Genomic DNA, 20,569 nt, shown 5'->3' with positions numbered 1-20,569 from the left:
TTTTTCATACATAACAACCATAGAACAAGTTTAAAATACCAGGGTACAGTGAGTGAGCTATACATAGTGGCTGGGTAGTGGATGACTCTGGAAACTAGTCATGTTCATTTTTTTTTAAACAAAGCTTTTTATTATGTTCCTTGACAGTTGTACATACTTATATTCAATATGTTTTCATTTGTTTACCAACATCTGCAAGAAAATTGCTGGGTTATTCCAGGATCCAGTGTAAATGCAACTGCATTCATCAAATGTGAAAAGTATTTTCGTGTCAAGTGGTGATTAAAAAAGAACATATAGGGAAATACAAAGTAAGGCTGAAAAACTGGACAGGGCCCAAAGACAGGTGCAGAGTTTGCGATGCGTGATTAACCCATGCCTGTTACTTCCAACGCACGAAGTACACAAACTTAATACTGGCTGCTCATTTAAACAATTGCAGTATGTAGCATGTGCTAAGCAAGTTGTTGAGAGGCTGCATGCCTGAGCAGGGGAGCAAAATCCTGAAAGACCAGCACGAATTCAGGCTAAACTGTACTTCTTAAAGACTGCCTGCCCCTCTTAAAGGGAGGTGCATTTCTGGCGAGAACGGGTTCTGAAGGCCTAGCTGCAGGAGATGGAGAGCAGGAGAGATGTCATCTATTCCCAGGGGGCCTGGGAGATCTTCAGACAGACTGGGCCAAGGTAGTGGGACCAGATAGCTGTGGTGGTCAATGCCAGGAGTCTGCACCATTAGCCTCACACACTGCTCAATGCACCACATCCCCATCAGTCACTTATCAATAATATTTACCAATCACAACTCATACTAAACATTCATAGCTTCACCTCATCCTCACATACTGCTGCAAACCTCATGCCTGCAACTCACAGCTTGCATACTGCCAGCTATTCAACCATAACAGCCACATTACCCATACATATTGCATCACATTGCACCAACAAGAGGATAGATAACAAAGGAGAGAGTAGGGTCTATTAGAGACCAAAAAGAGAACATCGGAACATAGGAGCAGGAGTAGGTGATTCAGCACCTCGGACCTACTCCGCCATTCAAAAAAGATCATGGCTGATTGTCTAATTCAGTACCCTGTTCCTGCTTTCTCCCCATATCCCTTGATTCCTTTGGCATTAAGAAATACATCTATCTCCTTCTTGAAGATATTTAATGACTTGGCCTCCACTGCCTTCTGCAGTAGAGAATTCCACAGGTTCACCAACCTCTGAGTGAAGAAAGTTCTCCTCATCTTGGTTCTAAATGGCATACCCCGTATCCTGAGACTGTGATCCCTGGTTCTGGACTCCCCAGCCATCGGGAACATCCTCCCTGCATCTAGCCTGTCTAGTCCTGTTAGAATTTTATAGGTTTCTATGAGATCCCCTCTCATTCTTCTAAACTCTAGTGAATATAGGTCTAGTCGACCCAATCTCTCCTCATACGTCAATCCTGCCATCCCAGGAATCGGCCTAGTAAATCTTCTTTGCACTCCCTCCAAGGCAATAACATCCTTCCTCAGATAAGGAGACCAAAACTGCACATAATACTCCAGACGTGGTCTCACCAAGGCCTGGTATAACTGCAGTAAGACATCCTTGCTCCCATACTCAAATCCTCTTGCAATGAAGGCCAAGATACCATTTGCCTTCCTACTTGCTTGCTGCACCTGAATGCTTGCTTTCAGCGACTGGTGTACAAGGACACCCAGGTCTCATTGCACCTCCCCCTTTCCCAATCTATCACCATTCAGATAATAATCTGCCTTTCTGTTTCTACAACCAAAATGGATAACCTCACATTTATCCACGTTGTACTGCATCTGCCATGCATTTGCAAACCCACCCAACTTGTCCAAATTACATTGGAGCCTCTTTGCATCCCCCTCACAGCTCACATTCCCCACAGCTTTGTGTCGTCTGCAAACTTGGAAATGTTACATTTATTGACAAGGACACCCAGGTCCCTTTGTACATCTACACTTTCTAATCTCTTACCATTTAAGAAATACTCTGCATATCTATTCCTCCTACCAAAGTGGATAACCTCACATTTTTCCACATTATATTCCATCTGCCACATTCTTGCCAACTCACTAAGTCTTTCCAAATCACCTTGAAGCCACTTTGCATCTTCCTCACAACACACATTCCCACCTAGTTTTGTGTCATCCAAATACTACATTTGGTCCCCACATCCAAATCATTGATACATATTGTAAACAGCCGGGGCCCAAGCGCTGATCCCTGCGGTACCCCATTATAAAGGCCTGCTCAAGTAACAAAAAAAAACCCGACCCGAACCCGATGGAACCACTTGGGACCCGAGCCCAACCTGGCCCGAGTCCCTCCATTTTCCCCCCGAGCCCGCCCCGACCCGACCCGACCCGAGCCTGACCCGACCACCACAATGCTCCCTTCACTTGCCTTCCGACTCCCAATCTACCGGAAGCTGCAGCATGAACGTGATGACGTCATAGAGACGCTCATACGCTCACTGCGCAGACTCAGTTTCCCTGCCTGACGTCCCGGAATAGCAGCTCAGGTAAGTTTTTAACTTTTAACACTTACCTTGCTGTGTGTGTCCGGCCCGGATCTGGCCCGACTCAGACCCGGTCCGACCCAACCCAAGCCCGAAGGCCAGACCCAGAAGAGCGGCCCGACCCAACCCAAACCCAACACATGTCGTCGGGTCCCGTCGTGTTCGGGTCGGGTAGCAGGTCTTTTCCCCACTAGTCACCTGCCAATGCGAGAATGATCCGTTTATTCCTATTCTCTGTTTTCTGCCTGTTAACCAATCCTTAATCCATGCCAGTAAATTACCTCCTATCCCATGTGCTTTAATTTTGCGAACCAGCCTCCTGTGGGAAACTTTATCAAAGGCCTTTTGAAAATCCAAGTATACCATGTCCACCGACTCCCCTTTATCAATTTTGTTAGTAACATCCTCAAAAAACTCCAACAAGTTCGTCAAACATGATTTCCCATTTATAAATCCATGTTGACTATGCCCAATCAGATTATTATTATCCAAGTGTCCATTTATCACATCCTCTAGAATATAGTATTTTCCCAATGACTGATGTAAGGCTAACAGGTCTGTAATTCCCTGTTTTCTCTCTCCCTCCCTTCTTAAATAGTGGGGTGACATTTTCTACCTTCCAATCTGCAGGAACTGCTCCAGAATCTATAGAATCTTGGAAGATGATCACCAATGCATCCACTATCTCCATAGCTATCTCTTTCAACACTCTGGGATGTAGAATATCAAGTCCTGGGGACTTATAAACCTTCAGTCCCATTAATTTCTCCAATACAACCTTCTTACTATTAGTAATTTCCTTTAATTCCTCATTCCCCCTAATCCCTTGGATCTCTAATTCTTCATTTATTTTTATTTTTTATTTAAAGATACAGCACTGAAACAGGCCCTTCGGCCCACCGAGTCTGTGCCGACCAACAACCACCTATTTACACTTATCCCATATTCCCTACCACATCCCCACCATTCTCCTACCACCTGCCTACACTAGGGACAATTTATAATGGCCAATTTACCTATCAACCTGCAAGTCTTTGACTGTGGGAGGAAACCGGAGCACCTGGTGGAAACCCACGCGGTCACAGGAAGAACTTGCAAACTCCGCACAGGCAGTACCCAGAACTGAACCCGGGTCACTGGAGCTGTGATGCTAACCACTGCGCCACTGTGCCGCCCTGGGAGATTTCTTGAATCTTCCTCAGTGAAGACAGACACAAAGTAATCATTTAGCTTCTCTGCCATTTTTCTATTCCCCATTATAAATTCTCCTGACTCTGCTTGTAATGGACCCACATTTGACTTAGCCAAGCGTTTCTTTTCTTCTTTATGTACCTCTAGAAGCTTTTACAGTCCGTTTTTATATTGTTTGTTAGCTTACATTCATATTCTATTCTCCCTTTCCTTATCAGTTTCATCGTCCTCCTTTGCTGTTTTCAAAAATTCTCCCAATCCTCAGGTTTACTACTATTTCTGGCAACTTTATAGGCCTTTTCTTTTAATCTTATACAATTCTTAACTTCTTTTGTTATCCACGGTTGACTGCCTTTACTTTTGGGATTTTTGTGCCTTGAAGGAATGTATAGTTGCTGTAAACTATGTAATATTTCTTTAAAGACAATCCATTGCCTATATACTGTCATATCTTTTAATGTACTTTCTCAATCCACCTCAGCCAATTTGCCCCTTGTACCTTCATAATTTTCTTTGTTCAAATTGAACACCCTGGCTTCAGATTCAATTACCTCACTTTCAAACATCATGTAAAATTCTATCATATTATGGCCACTCATCCCTAAAGGTTCTTTCACAACAAGATTATTATTTAGCCCTTTCTCATTACATAATATTAGATCTAAAATAGCCTGTTCTCTTGTCGGTTCCTCAACATACCGTTCTAGAAAACCATCCCTAACACACTCCAGAAACTCGTCCTCCACAGCATTAGTGCTCATTAGGTTTACCCAGTCTATATACAGATTGAAGTCACCCATGATTACTGTATTACCTATGCTACATGCTTCTCTAAGCTCATGATTAATGCCATGCCCCACACTAGCACTACTATTTGGTGGCCTATAAACAACTCCTACCATGTCTCTTTCACCTCCAGATTCAATTGTTCCTAGCCAGCCTGTTACCCTCCACCCTCAAACCTAAGCTCATCCAAAACTTTGCTGTCTGTAAAATATCCTGGAAGCAGTAACCATCCATCATGCCTGATCTTGCTGACTGATTTACATTAGCTCCCAATTCTGCAACAGCTCCAATTTAAAATTCTCATCCTGTGTTTACATTCCTTTATGGCTTTGTCCTTCCCTACCTTTATAACTTATTTCAGCCCTCACTGTTCCTCTGACTCTGGCTTTTTATGAATCACCCCTTCTTTTGCCGCATTGTTGGCGATCATGCATTCAGCCCCATGCTACAGAATTTCCTTCCTAAAACTCTCCACCTAATTCTCCTTCTTTAAGATCATAATTAAAATCCACCTCTTTGATCAGCTCTCATATCTCTATTTTTTTGCTCGGTGTATAATTTTGTCTGATTATGCCTCTTGAAAACCTTGCCATGTTTTTCCTACATTCAAGGTGTGTCACTAACAACATATGGGAATATAAAGTACAATTTATCTGTACATGAGTTTTTTTTATTCAAAACAACTCCCTTCTAAGTTCATCAGCTCACAAATGATGTCTTCATAAGAATTTTTAATCACATTTAAGGATTCAAAAATGCAAGATAGCTCATATTTCATCTTTAAAAAGATTATCCAAAAACATTTTCATGATCTGGCCAATTTTACAAATATATATAATGGCAATAAACCAATAAAAATGTTACAACTGGAGGATTTTTTTGTGATCTAGGTCAAAGGCCAAAGGCAATAATGCATGGTGCAACCAAGCTTGAAAAGAGTGAGATGGACATTTAAGAAGTACTGTTTAGGTAATTCAAAGCTTGAGTTTTAAAAGCTTGTCCAAAGTGGAAAGACTGAGGGAAGTAAGGAATTTTGCAGTTTTGAGGATCAGGGGAAGACCAATCTAGGCAGGTATTAAAGCCAATTCAAAAACTGTATGCAGCAGTATTTGAGTGTGGACAAGTCAGGATCATGTACCACCAGATTTCCCAATCCCCGCCTACATGAATTGCAACAATAGGAATTTTCTTACTACCTGGAAAATATACCATACCAAGAAGGGAAATAATGTGGGTACAAAAGAAGTTGCCAAACTCTTTGGAGGCAGTTTTAGCTATCAACACCATGTGTTTAGCTTATTAAAATGTTAATTTTATGTAGAATGGCTACAGAACAGAAAGAGGCTATACAGTCTGTTGTGTCTGCACGGAATATTAAATTTAATTCCACTCAAATGAAAATATGTTGAACATCTGTGCACTCATTCCAACTATGTATGAGTGCTTTCTGTACTGACAGCAGTTTTCAGCATAACTGTCCTTTATCATTTAGGAGGATGAGTTGTACAAAATAATTCATTAGACGTTGAAAACTGAACTCCACCATGACACCCCACCACCCAAAAGTGATAAAAACACACATCAAACGTACACCAAAACCACGTAAATGAAACCAAGCAAACTCTCTCACTAAGGCTATAACCTGCACATCTTCAGGCAAATGAGCACCCACACAGGGCTGAATTTTACTGGCCCCTCGACGCCGCAGGGGGCCGGTAGAATTCTGCGAGGACAGGCCAACCTCGACCCACGGCGTTGAGAAGGGCCTGCCGCAAATTACCGGCGGCGGGGGGACCTCAGTGCGGCCTCCCCGCCACATGGTGGCGGCACCCCAATTACAATTACAATATGTTAAACGGTACTTACCTCTGCAGATTATGCAGCCTGCCGCCTCTCCATGGACACCTCCGGATTTTTCGCTGAACGGGCGGTCATCTCTTGCCATCCCGTTCATGATTTGAAAAGCTGGCGGGTCCTCAGAGACAGAAGGCTTCGCGGCAGAAGATAAGTTCCTTTTCAGGCGTCTCACTCTGCATTCTTAAAGGTAGGAGGGGTATTACAGGGGTTGCACTCTGCATACTGGAAGGGAGGAGGGGTGGGGAGGATATACCGGGGTCTCACTGCATTCTTAAAGGGAGGAGGGAGGGGGGATATTCAGGGGTCTCACTCTGCATACTGGAAGGGAGGAGGTCTGGGATTACTGGAGGGAAATCTCTGCAGACAGGAAGGTAGGTACTGTGTATGCTCTGCGTTTATTTGTGTTTGTGAAGGCGCAATGGCACTTTAGTCACCCTGTGTGTGGGGAGGGTACCAGAAAGGGCAGGAACATTAAGGTTATATAGATAGTGGGGGCAATGGATTCAGCTGGTAGGATCTTGATGTGGTCATGCTATGCCACTCAGTGTTGGCCAAGATGGGCAATGCCATGGTACGCCACACAGCTAATCCATGAAAGCAGCTGATGTACCGTCAACACCAATCCATGCCCTGTTAGGAACCTTCGAATACATGCAGGGTTCAACTTTATTTATCACATGAAAATAGGTATGGCTCATCCTACATTGCGTGATCCTCTGCACGTGAGGATCCGTATGCGCCAGAGGCAAAATCAACAGGCAGGTGTGATCCACGTCGAGGCCCCCGGTCGTGAGCAGCAGCCCCCAAGGGGAGCTCGCCATTATATTTGTCGTGCATCTACAGGCACCACATTTCATGCCATCAAATGTCAGAGCACCAGTGTCAAAGGCAATTGTGCATATGGAGAGGGTGGTGATATGCCCTGCTCGAAGATGACTTGCAGCCCATGGGCTTCAGTGGCCATCCTATGCCTTTGGTCCTCATAGTGGCAGTGGTTCTCAAGCTTGATGCCTATGCAGCCTTTTAGGGGCCCACCTTTGTGGGGTCACACAGTCAGCAGGGCACTGATGCATCAGGGAGGGCCAGTGAGGATGTCCGCTTCAGGACGGACTCTCACAGCCAGGCCCAGAGGGCCATCGGTTTCCGCACCATTACCAGAGAACCATAGGTTGTAATGTTCATAGACTGCACTTATGTGGCCAACAGGCCTCCCACCAGGCTACCACCTGCAGACATCACGATTAAAGCACTCCTCTCAAATTAGGTAAAGATAGTATGTGATCACCAGCGATGCTTCATGCAAATCTGTGACCGCTTCTCAAGCAGCTTTCATGACATCTGGGACCTGCGCCAGTCCCAGTTGCCACTGCTGCTCACTGAACTGGCTCAGATGGAGGGGTGGCTTCTTGGAGATAAGGGCTATCCTTTGCAAATATGGATCCCGACACCAATGAGCACTGCTGAAGAGGAGATATACAACGCCAGCCACTGAGCCACCATTGAGCAGGAGACAGGCATGCTGAAAGTGCGCTTCTAATGCCTGGATGGAGAGGGTGATGCCCTGTACTATGGGCCAAAAAGGCCAGGTCCTTTCTTTGCTGCTCTGCACAACTACACACCCAATAGGGGCCAGGCCTGGCATGATGAGGAGAGACGTCAACAGGATTCCTCCTCGGACTATGAGGGCGCTGAGGACCTACAACATGAAAGCTGCATGGGAGGGCAGATGGCACCCAGGCTTTACACGCAGGGCTAGCAGTGAGGAAGGGATGTACGGAAGTGGCTTATCAGACAAAGGCTGTTAGCTACATAGGAACCCACATGAACTCTGCAAGCCACACATCACCCTTGCTCACCTGCTGTGCACCAGTCCACATCTGCAGCATTCCTGTGTAAACCATTAGAGGCAGCAGCCGACTGAGCCAATGGCCATGTCACTGCATCCATGGAGACGCTCATGAGTAATGGTGGCATGGCAATGATGTTATTGCATACGTTGGCTCTCCTGAAGGGACAACGGTGCAAAGGGATGTGACATTGGCGCTACATGCTGGCACACATCACTCACACAGAGAAATGGACACACATTTTGGCGAGGAACATTTAGTGAAAGATGTATTTACATTGCTGTGACACCCGTGCATTCCCATTTGTGTCAGTGTGTTCTCTGTTAACCTCTGTAATACCTTTTATGGTCTATTTAAGTCTCACATGTTGCAGACTGGCACATTCCAAGGTCCAGGACTACGTGCTGAGGGATGCACTAAAGCTTGGGGCAGCCGCAGCAAAGGCTCAATGGGGAAAGAGCACAGTGTAAGGTTCCCCCACCAAGCTTGCCTGAGGGGCTGGATCCATGGTAAACCCCTCGAACTGTATCGTTAATAATCTCAATTGCTGTAAATGTAAAACTGTAATTGACATGACAATTGTGAAACGGAAGGGTTGGGAAGAAACTCATGATAGTATTGAAGGAAACTGATCTCCCTTGCAATGTTTGTATTTTTTGGTGCTGTTTGGAAACTGTTTGGCAATGTAATTTTTACAGATTTTTATGAATAAAGTATATTTTGGAAATAAAAAAAAAATTTAAGTCTCACATCCTGGAATGTGCAAAATTAAGATTATTCACCCAGGTGCGGCATGCTTACAAGAAGGAATGTTACACTTGAGTGGGAGAAGAGAATCGCAACTTCACAGGACACTGGGATACAGCAGGGCAAGTATGTGGCAGCAAAGCGGAAAGTGCTGGGATCACTCAGCAGGTCAGGCAGCATCTGTGGAGAGAGAAGCAGAGTTAACTTTCAGGTCTGTGAACTTGGACAAGTTAACTCTGCTTCTTTCTCCACAGATACTGCCTGACTTGCTGGATTTCTCAAGCACTTTCTGCTTTGCTGCCAGATTGACAGCAGCCCCACTCTTCAGCAGTCAGGTTAGTATTCTTTGACAGCTGTCAGGAAGCAGGTGCTGGGGCGCTTAAAATAGGGCCCCAGGACCTGCTGCACAACTGTCAAAAGGTCTCTCACTGCGCCAAATGTCCCGTCTCTCCCCACTTAATATAGGGAGGGCGGCTTGGCACTGTGATGCTAATGAACCCCCGCGACAAATATCGCGGGGGATCGGCGGCAACCGCTAAATGCGAGCACCCAGCTGAGTAAAATTCAGCCCACAATTTCATTGTAGCCCCTTTGGCAACCAGGTGATCTGTGATGACATCACTGGGTTAATTTTATGTATTTGCATTGTGGAAGCAGACAGCTGCATATTAAGAAATCATGCACGGAAGTCGATGGGCCCCACAGGATGCTTTTGCCCATTCACTCAAATGGATGGAAAATCCCTCCAATCCCACTGATCTCCATATCTGTATTCCTAATATGCATTCCCAAAGGGTGAAGCTCCACAATAGAACTGGAAATTTGTAAATCCTACCCTCATAAGGAAAGTGAAGATGACCCCTAAACATTCTGGTGGGCTACCATGAACCTTTCCCATGCCACGTAATAAAAATCCTTAGCATACTAGGCCAAAGCTACATGAATCACACAAAACGATTTTCAATAAAATTGCACTGAATGACAGAATGGTTTTATATGAAGTTATAGAATATAATGCGCATTTTACTTCAGAAGCAATTGCTATAATTAGTTGCAGCTTTGTGTTCAGTTGTGTGATCTCCTTCTCTAGTAATATAATGTTCAACAATTTCATATACAGTATACCCTTTCTATAAAGAAAAGGAATATTTTGGAATAAATGTTCAATATTTTTATGTCATGATCCTGAAGTATTCTTTTAATTACAATATATGGCCATTAAATGCTATTCCTTCCATTCTAACAATATACCCACGAAGTCTTCATGAGCTCTGTAAATGCCCAGGCTTGCAATATAGTCAAAGAAACCAAAACCCCTTTATCTGTAAAACAAAATTCCTCAGGCAACCATCAATTGATGGCCTTACTATCAAGCACGTTTTACAAATTTTCTGCTGAATTTCATGAGAAAATACTAGAAAGATAAATGATCAGATACTGCATCTTGAGATTTTAGCATAGATTAATAATTTTAATATGCACAGATTATTACATCAAAAACTTTTAAACATAAAGCTATTAAACCAGAAATCTCAAGGAGATTCACATTGGAATAGACTGCCCATTTGGATTAATTTAGTATCGTAATACTGTTAGAATTCAAACTTGCTCCCAATGTTCTTTTGTTCCATAAACAGACCCACATCCTACAGACTTAAATTTGGAATCTTAGACATGATGTCAACGGGATAACATGCTACAGGACTAATAGTAACCCAACTACCATGGTATGATGTACCAGATATTATGTGGGAGCCAATCATATTTTCCTGTCCACATCAAAGGCAGAAACTACCAAACTTGTTAGGCTATTCCATTCAGGCCAAAATTTAAAATGTAACATTTTACAGACAGGCTAATTACACTGAAGCAGAAACATACTGCAATAACTGGGTAGTATAATTTTTGATTACTATGCAAGTAAATCAAACAATAAAAACAAAGACAAACAATTCACTTAAGAATCTTTCTCTTTTGGGCCTCCTTATCTCGAGAGACAATGGATACGCGCCTGGAGGTGGTCAGTGGTTTGTGAAGCAGCGCCTGGAGTGGCTATAAAGGCCAATTCTGGAGTAACAGGCTCTTCCACAGGTGCTGCAGAGAAATTTGTTTGTTGGGGCTGTTGCACAGTTGGCTCTCCCCTTGCGCCTCTGTCTTTTTTCCTGCCAACTACTAAGTCTCTTCGACTCGCCACAATTTAGCCCTGTCTTTATGGCTGCCCGCCAGCTCTGGCGAATGCTGGCAACTGACTCCCACGACTTGTGATCAATGTCACACGATTTCATGTCGCGTTTGCAGACGTCTTTATAACGGAGACGTGGACGGCCGGTGGGTCTGATACCAGTGGCGAGCTCGCTGTACAATGTGTCTTTGGGGATCCTGCCATCTTCCATGCGGCTCACATGGCCAAGCCATCTCAAGCGCCGCTGACTCAGTAGTGTGTATAAGCTGGGGATGTTGGCCGCTTCAAGGACTTCTGTGTTGGAGATATAGTCCTGCCACCTGATGCCAAGTATTCTCCGAAGGCAGCGAAGATGGAATGAATTGAGACGTCGCTCTTGGCTGGCATACGTTGTCCAGGCCTCGCTGCCGTAGAGCAAGGTACTGAGGACACAGGCCTGATACACTCGGACTTTTGTGTTCCGTGTCAGTGCGCCATTTTCCCACACTCTCTTGGCCAGTCTGAACATAGCAGTGGAAGCCTTACCCATGCGCTTGTTGATTTCTGCATCTAGAGACAGGTTACTGGTGATAGTTGAGCCTAGGTAGGTGAACTCTTGAACCACTTCCAGAGCGTGGTCGCCAATATTGATGGATGGAGCATTTCTGACATCCTGCCCCATGATGTTCGTTTTCTTGAGGCTGATGGTTAGGCCAAATTCATTGCAGGCAGACGCAAACCTGTCGATGAGACTCTGCAGGCATTCTTCAGTGTGAGATGTTAAAGCAGCATCGTCAGCAAAGAGGAGTTCTCTGATGAGGACTTTCCGTACTTTGGACTTCGCTCTTAGACGGGCAAGGTTGAACAACCTGCCCCCTGATCTTGTGTGGAGGAAAATTCCTTCTTCAGAGGATTTGAACGCATGTGAAAGCAGCAGGGAGAAGAAAATCCCAAAAAGTGTGGGTGCGAGAACACAGCCCTGTTTCACACCACTCAGGATAGGAAAGGGCTCTGATGAGGAGCCACCATGTTGAATTGTGCCTTTCATATTGTCATGGAATGAGGTGATGATACTTAGTAGCTTTGGTGGACATCCGATCTTTTCTAGTAGTCTGAAGAGACCACGTCTGCTGACGAGGTCAAAGGCTTTGGTGAGATCAATGAAAGCAATGTAGAGGGGCATCTGCTGTTCACGGCATTTCTCCTGTATCTGACGAAGGGAGAACAGCATGTCAATAGTCGATCTCTCTGCACGAAAGCCACACTGTGCCTCAGGGTAGACGCGCTCGGCCAGCTTCTGGAGCCTGTTCAGAGCGACTCGAGCAAAGACTTTCCCCACTATGCTGAGCAGGGAGATTCCACGGTAGTTGTTGCAGTCACCGCGGTCACCTTTGTTTTTATAGAGGGTGATGATGTTGGCATCGCGCATGTCCTGGGGTACTGCTCCCTCGTCCCAGCACAGGCATAGCAGTTCATGTAGTGCTGAGAGTATAGCAGGCTTGGCACTCTTGATTATTTCAGGGGTAATGCTGTCCTTCCCAGGGGCTTTTCCGCTGGCTAGGGAATCAATGGCATCACTGAGTTCCGATTTGGTTGGCTGTATGTCCAGCTCATCCATGACTGGTAGAGGCTGGGCTGCATTGAGGGCAGTCTCAGTGACAGCATTCTCCCTGGAGTACAGTTCTAGGTAGTGCTCAACCCAGCGGTCCATCTGTTTGCGTAAGAATACAGCTCCAGAAAAATGGTGTTGGGCAACAAATGCCAGCCTTGCCAGCGACACTCACATCCCATGAACAAATAAAAAAAACCAGACTGGTTCTGGATAACTATATTCTTAAATGGTTCGTCAAGTAAAGACATATAATACAGAAATGTTCCTACTTGAGACATGCTGAAGCTCTGCTTCAATCAGTCATCATCAATATTGGTCAATCACTTCCGATGTAAATAGTCAAGATACAATACCTAACTGCACAAGTTATTTTGCAATAGTTCTTGTACAAAATACAAAGAGGAAACAAACACTTCATAATTCTTCATTGAACCTGGCTTCCTTTCCATAAAATAACAATAAGAAAAAGATGATTCAGCTTTTCCCCACGAGGTAAACAAAGTAAATGGTGCCAACGGGAAGTAGTTCAAGTACCATTTCTGTTTAACGAGTGTCTTCCCACCGTATTCACTCCTAACCATTAATATGTTTTTACTATGATGTCAAAGTGTCAAATATAATTCCTAAGGTTAAGTAAAAACATTGAAAACAGTGCTATCTATCTTTCAAATCAGTATGTTTTTTGTTTTCACTGAAAGTCTACAGTAAAACAAAGTACTGTTTCATCAACTTTCTACCCTTTTTCTCACTTTCTCTCCTGCAGGCATTGTTTCCTTTCTGGAGAACAAACCCATGGATACTGGCAGTATCTTTCCCCAAACAGCTGTTCATCATTGAATAGAAACAGAGAAAGATTTACAGCACAGAAAGAGACCATTCAGCCCATCATATCTGTGACAGCTAAAAAAATTGCTATCCAGACTAATCCCACTTTCCAGCTCTTGGTCCACAAGCCATAGGTTACGGCACCTCAAGTACATATCCAGGTGTTTTTGTTAAATGCGGAAAGGGTTTCTACCTCTACCGTTCTTTCAGGCAGTGAGTTCCAGAGCCCCACCATCCTCTGGGTGAAAAAATTACTCCTCAACTCCCCTCTAATCCTCCAATTACTTTAAACATATGCCAGCTGGTTACTGACCTTTTTGCTAAGGGAAACAGGTCCTTCCTATCCACTCTATCTAAGCTCCTCATAATTTTATACAACTCAATTAAAGCTCCCCTCCGTCTCCATGGTTCCAAAGAAAATAACCCCAATCTATCCAATCTTTCCTGATATCTAAAATTCTCCATTCCTGACAACATCCTCATAAATCTCTTCTGTACCTTCTCTAGTTCAATTACATCCTTCCTATAATGCGTGGACCAGAACTGTACGCAGTACTCTTGCTGTGGCCTAACTAGTGTTTTATATAATTCCAGCATAATGCCCCACTCCTATACTCTAGGCCTCAACCCATAGAGGAAAGTATCCCTTATGCCCTCTTGACCACCTTATCTACTTGTCCAGCTACCTTCAGGGATCTGTGGACATGCACTTCAAAGTCCCTCTGTTCCTCTACATTTCTCAGAATCCTACCATTTATTGTGTATTCCATTGCCTTGTTTGTTCTCTCCAAATACATTACCTCACACTTCTCTAGAGTCAATTCCATTTGCCACCTGACCAGTTTATTGTTATCTTCCTGCAATCTACAGCTTTCTTCCTCATGGTCAACCACACAGTCAAATTTAGTATCATCTGCAAACTTCCTAATCATGCCCCCTACATTTAAGTCTATATCATTGATATATAGCAACATCAAGGGACCTAGGATTGAGCCCTGCAGAACCCCAATGGAAACAGCCCTCCAGTCACAAAAACACCCATCGACCATAACCGTTTGCTTCCTGCCACTGAGCCAACTTTCGTTTCAATTTGCCACTTTCCCTTGGATCCCATGAGCTTTTAATTTTCTGATCAGTCTGCCATGTGGGATCTTGTCAAAAGCCTTGCTTAAATACATGTAGGGTACATCAAATGCACTACTCTCATCGACCCACATTTAAATCTAAACAACGAGTATCAGTAGGCTATTGTAATACTATTAAAAAAAATACAGCAAGTGATTTTCCAAGTTTGTGCTTCTGGCAGGGAGCATTTCCCATCAGCAGTGCCAGCCAAGATTTTCTGATATGTGCCAGAGGTGGGCAATGCAACCTTGGTAAATAACCCCTTTGATGTATATTTGTTTATATTCCTTAGTCATAAAGTACAGTATATTGTTTTTGGCGGACGTCGCAGACAAGCCCAATCTTGTTTTTACCTAATATCCACACACATGAACTTTTCAGCAGATGTCACCGGATATTGATCAGGAACATTAACCCAAGCTGATGTTGCTTTTCCCTGGCCAAGGGGCATTGGGATAAACTGCAGTGCCCCACCTGCTGCACCACCTAAGGTAATTCCACACAAATCTCCTGGTCTTCAAGACAGTGGGCTAGAAATTGCTGTCAAAATAACGGTGAGGCTGATGGCACTGGAAATGGTAATGGAAATGGTATTGGAAATCTGACTCCATGCCAATTATGGGCTTACCAACGCGAAAATTTTAACTTTAAACCCACTAGGGGTGGGTTTCTGACCCGATAACACCAGCTCCTGTTTCCCACCTCCTTGGCAAAACATTCAGCCCAAATTCTCTATAGGCAACCAAATTGAGAAAAACATCAGGTGAGAAGGACTAGTACTGTTACTGTTAATTTTGTTGCCTGTAACTACGGGGTGAATTTTCCCAGCCCTATAATGATGGGCTGGGAGGCGGGAGTGCTGGCAATATGGTAGGGGAAGGCATCAGGCGGGGAGCCCAACATCTTCCCATCGCTATGGCATATTGCCAGTGGCAGGAAACTCAGCAGTGCGGCCACCCACCAGGCAGCCAACTGAGCCAGATAAGGGCCCATGAGTATTTTGTCCGTCAAGACCACCAGGTAAACTCTGGTAGACTCCCTGTGGGTTCTCGAGGAGGTCCTCCTTGAGGGGCCCCCCGGTAGCAACGGCCGCCCCGGCGCCCAAGACACCACCGCTGGAACTACATCAAACCCCCCACCCCGATGGACAGGGCCTGCCTGCCTGGCCCTCCCTTCCCAAAAGAAACTCACCGGTCTTTGAGGGAACCTCAACATTGACACCCCCTCTCTTTTGTGATGCCGCCTCAGCACTGGCCACTGCTAGCAGTGGCATTGCCAAGGCTGCCGGCTCCCTGATTGAGGGCTGGGGGGGGTGTGGGGAACACTGTCCTCAATTGGCCGCCGTGGCAAAATGCTCCCCCGGGGTCCCACCACCTACCAGAGCGGGGTCGGCTCCTGCTTTCAGCCTCAGTGGCTGGACTTCATCCTCCTCCGAAGAATTCAGCCGAAGCTGTTCTTCATAACCAAATAGTATAGTCTACTCCTAACAATAAGAAGTTGTTATTTTTGCTAAAATTCCAAAAATTCGATTTAAGCACTTTAAGTAATACAGCAGAGTATTTAATGCTCAACATCTCAAATAGAGACTTTGATTTATGGATAATAGCTAAAGTATTGTTTTATTGCTTAATAGTCCAGCATTTCTGATAGTAGGGAGGCTTATGCCATTTTTCATTCATTCTGTTCTACATTTTACCAATTAGATTCTCACCACTCTCCAATCCTATCACTATCATTCTGTCAATAAGCTTAAAGGTGGAGGTTAATCATCTCATTCTTACAGAATGTCAGATCTTTTGAAAATAACGGATATTTATCTTAACTAATTTCGCCCCATTTTCCTCTCCTGAAGACATTAACCCCTTGCTGAAGTATGGTTTCATGTTTAAGATCATGCCCGAGTACCTTGATAGCTACACAATGCATTAACTCACTGGGCAACTGGAGAGCTGTTGAAAATTACAGCTTTAATCTTTACTTGAAACCTGATTTCCTTGAATATAATTATATTGGACAATATCATCTCTTTCTGATCTTTAAATTAGTTCTGAAGAATAAAAACAATGCTTATGCAGAATTCAATAACACTAAGATAATCTTCTCCTGACATTATAGTTGCTGTTGGTAAAATATGCAAAAAGCAACTATAAGTTCCTCATGGCACTCATTGAGTGTTAAAAAAAACCTCCATTTATAAGTCTTTATTTTGTCATTTACTTTATCGAGTAAAGAGTGAAAATGCAGGTGCAGTAGTTGTTTATTGTCCATAAAATCTGTTCGAGTTTTAAATCCTTTGAGGATTACAGAAACACTTTTGCCCATATCAAATTTTTTAAAAGATTGAAAAGTAGATTTGTTTCTGAATACATTTTACAAGGACAGGTCCCTGAGTACTATTTTCATGATCACTGTGTGTAATATTTAGCATTATGAAAAAAACATAACCTACCCAAGAGATCATGAGAGAAGGAATTACCAAGGCCAAAATTATAATTCAGGGCTCCACTGAGTGTGAATATATGAGGAAGATTTGAAGACTGGCCAATTTAATATCCATTTTTAAAAAGCAAAACAGAGCTAATTGAGGTAATTACAAGCCAGTTAGTTTAACATCCAAGGAAGGGAAAATATTAAGAGTATTTAATTAACGACAGAACTATTATTTATCTAGATAAAAAGAAAATAGTTTGAACTAGACATTATAGATTTCAAAAGGAGCTACTGTACTTTACAAATCTCAGAATTCTCTGAGGAGGTAACAGACATAGTAGATGCAGGAAATGTACTATATGCAGGGCACGTGGACATTAGGCACCACAAGAATCAGAAGACAATAAATGAAAATTGGTTAGAAGGAAAGTAGAAGTTAAGGACAGAGTATTTGGAACTGGATAATGTCCCACAGGGTTCAGTTCTGAGAGCACTCTGGTGATTGTGTAGATTAATGATTTAGATATAGGCCAGAATGGTGTCAGAATTTGCAGATTATACCAAAATAGAAAATATAGCGGCACAGTGGTGCAGTGGTTAGCAACGCAGCCTCACAGCTCTAGCGACCCGGGTTCAATTCTGGGTACTGCCTGTGCGGAGTTAGCAAGTTCTCCCTGTGACCGCGTGGGTTTTCGCCAGGTGCTCCGGTTTCCTCCCACAGCCAAAGACTTGCAGGTTGATGGGTATATTGGCCATTATAAATTGCCCCTAGTATAGGTAGGGGAGTGTGGGGATGTGGTAGGAACATGGGATTAGATTAGGATAAGTGGATGGTTGGCACAGACTTGGTGGGCCGAAGGGCCTGTTTCAGTGCTGTATCTCTTAAAAAATAAATAGCAAATTCTTTAGAAGACCAGATGAAGATGAAAAGGGAGATTAATAAGATGGAGGAAATGGGCTAAAATGTGACAGATGGAACTGACCGTCAGTTTGAGGTGATACATTTTGGTTAAAAAAGTACCTAAACGTTTAATGATACTAGGGCTGTGGAAGAGCAGAGAAATTTTGGAGTACAGCTTCAAAGGATATTACCCCCCACCCCCCGCCCCCCCCCCAGGGGTTAAGTCCATTAAAAAAAACTGGAATTCTATGTTTGACCACAAAAGATAAAAGTCAAAAGACAACGCTGACCATCTTCTTTGATGTTTGCGGTGAAGCCACTCATCACAGAATCACAGAATTGTTACCGTGCAGAAGCAGGCCATTCACCCCATCGTGTCTGCACTGGCTCTCAGAAAGAGCAATTCCCTCAGTTCCATTCCCCTGCCTTCTCCCCATAACCCTGCACATTCTTCCTTTTCATATAACTGTCCAATTCCCTTTTGAATGCTTTAGTTGAACCTGCCTCCACCATGTCCTCAGGCAGCACATTCTAGACCTTAACCACTGCGTGAAAAAGTTTTTCCTCATGTCACTTTTGCAACTCTTACCAAATATTTTAAATCTGTGCCTTCTCATTCTCAATCCTTTCATGAGTGGGAACAGTTTCTCTCTATCTACTCTGTCCAGACCCCTCATGATTTTGAATACCTCTATCAAATCACCTCTCAGCCTTCTCTTCTCCAAGGAAAACAGTCCTAACTTCTCCAATCTACTTCATAACTGAAATTCCTCATCCCTGGAACCATTCTCGTGAATCTTCTCTGTACTCTCTCCAATGCCCTCATGTCTTTCCTAAAGTGCAGCGCCCAGAACTGGACCCAATACTCCAGCTGAGGCTGAAATAGTTTCTTATACAAGTTCAACATAACTTCCTTACTCTTGTACTCTATGCCCCTACTAATAAAGCCCAGGATACTGTATGCTTTATAAATCACTCTCTCAACCTGTCCTGTCACCTTCAATGACTTATGCACATATACACCCAGGTCCCTCTGCTCCTGCACCCCCTTTAGAATTGTATCCTTTATTCTATATTGTCTTTCCATATTCTTCCCACCAAAATGAATCACTTCACATTTCTCTGCATTAAACTTCATCTGCTACCTGTCTGCCCATTCCACTAACTTGTCTATGTCCTTCTAGGTTCTACACTATCCTCCTCGCAGTTCACAGTGCTTCCAAGTTTCATATTACCTTTATGGGGAGGCAGTGGCATAGTGGTAATGTCACTAGGCTAATAATCTGGAACCCAAGCTATTGCTCTGGGGACCTGGGTGCAAATTCCACCACAGCAGATGATAAAATATAAATTCAATTAATAAATTGGGGCGGCACAGTGGCGCAGTGGTTAGCACCGCAGCCTCACAGCTCCAGGGACCCGGGTTCGATTCTGGGTACTGCCTGTGCGGAGTTTGCAAGTTCTCCCTGTGTCTGCGTGGGTTTCCTCCGGGTGCTCCGGTTTCCTCCCATATGCCAAAGACTTGCAGGTTGATAGGTTAATTGGCCATTATAAATTGCCCCTAGTATAGGTAGGTGGTAGGGAAATATATAGCGACAGGTGGGGATGTGATAGGAATATGGGATTAGTGTAGGATTAGTATAAATGGGTGGTTGATGGTCGGCACAGACTCGGTGGGCCGAAGGGCCTGTTTCAGTGCTGTTTCTCTAAACTAAACTAAATCTGGAATTTAAAAAAAATAGCTAGTCTAATGGTGACCATGAAACCATTGTCAATTGTTGTAAAAACCTGTCTCGTTCACTAACGTCCTTTAGGAAAGGAAATCTGCTGTCTCTGTCTTTACCTGGTCTGGCCTACATGTGACGCCAGACCCACAGCAATGTGGTTGACTCTTAAATTCCTTCTGAAATGGCCTAGCAAGCCACTCAGTTCAAGGGAAATTAGGGGTGGGCAATGTATGCTGGCCTAGTCAACAATGCCCACATCCCACAAACAAATAAACCAAAAGAACTTTGAAATTGTGCCCTGTACACCACGGTCTAGATCATTAACATATATCAGGAAAACCAAGGGTCCTGATGCTGATCCCTGGGGAACTCCACTACAAATCTTCTTCCAGCCTGAAAAACATCCATTAACCACTACTCTTTGTTTCCTGTCACTCAGCCAATTTCATAACCATCCCCTTTATTCCATGAGCTACCAGTTTGCTCACAAGTCTGTTGTGTGGCACCATATCAAACATCTTTTGAAAGTCCATGTACACCACATCAACAGCATTGCCCTCATCAACGCTCTGTTACCTCCTCAAAAACGTCCAGCAAGTTAGGTAAACATGATTTTTCCTGAAGAAATCCATGCTGGCTTTCCTTAATTAACTTGCATTTGTCCATCTGACTATTAATTTTGTCCCGAATTATTTTTTCCAGAAGTTTTCCCACCACCGAAGTTAAACTGACTGGCGTGTAGTTGCTGGGCTTATCCTTACACACTTTTTGAACAAGGGTGCAACGTTTGCAATTCTCCAGTCCTCTGGCACCACCCCCCGAGT

The 20,569-nt window shown here is 43.9% G+C and overlaps 1 protein-coding gene across 2 annotated transcripts in view; it reads right to left on the bottom strand.

Moving 5' to 3' along the window:
• The window catches only part of LOC137368970 (storkhead-box protein 2-like), a 385,342-nt gene that overhangs the window by 331,492 nt on the left and 33,281 nt on the right, over positions 1–20,569 (bottom strand). The gene's annotated exons all lie outside the window — the stretch shown is intronic.

This window comes from Heterodontus francisci, chromosome 4 (assembly GCF_036365525.1).
Source record: "Heterodontus francisci isolate sHetFra1 chromosome 4, sHetFra1.hap1, whole genome shotgun sequence".
NCBI classification, from domain to species: Eukaryota; Metazoa; Chordata; class Chondrichthyes; order Heterodontiformes; family Heterodontidae; genus Heterodontus; species Heterodontus francisci.
This window is presented reverse-complemented; position numbering and strand designations above follow the sequence as displayed.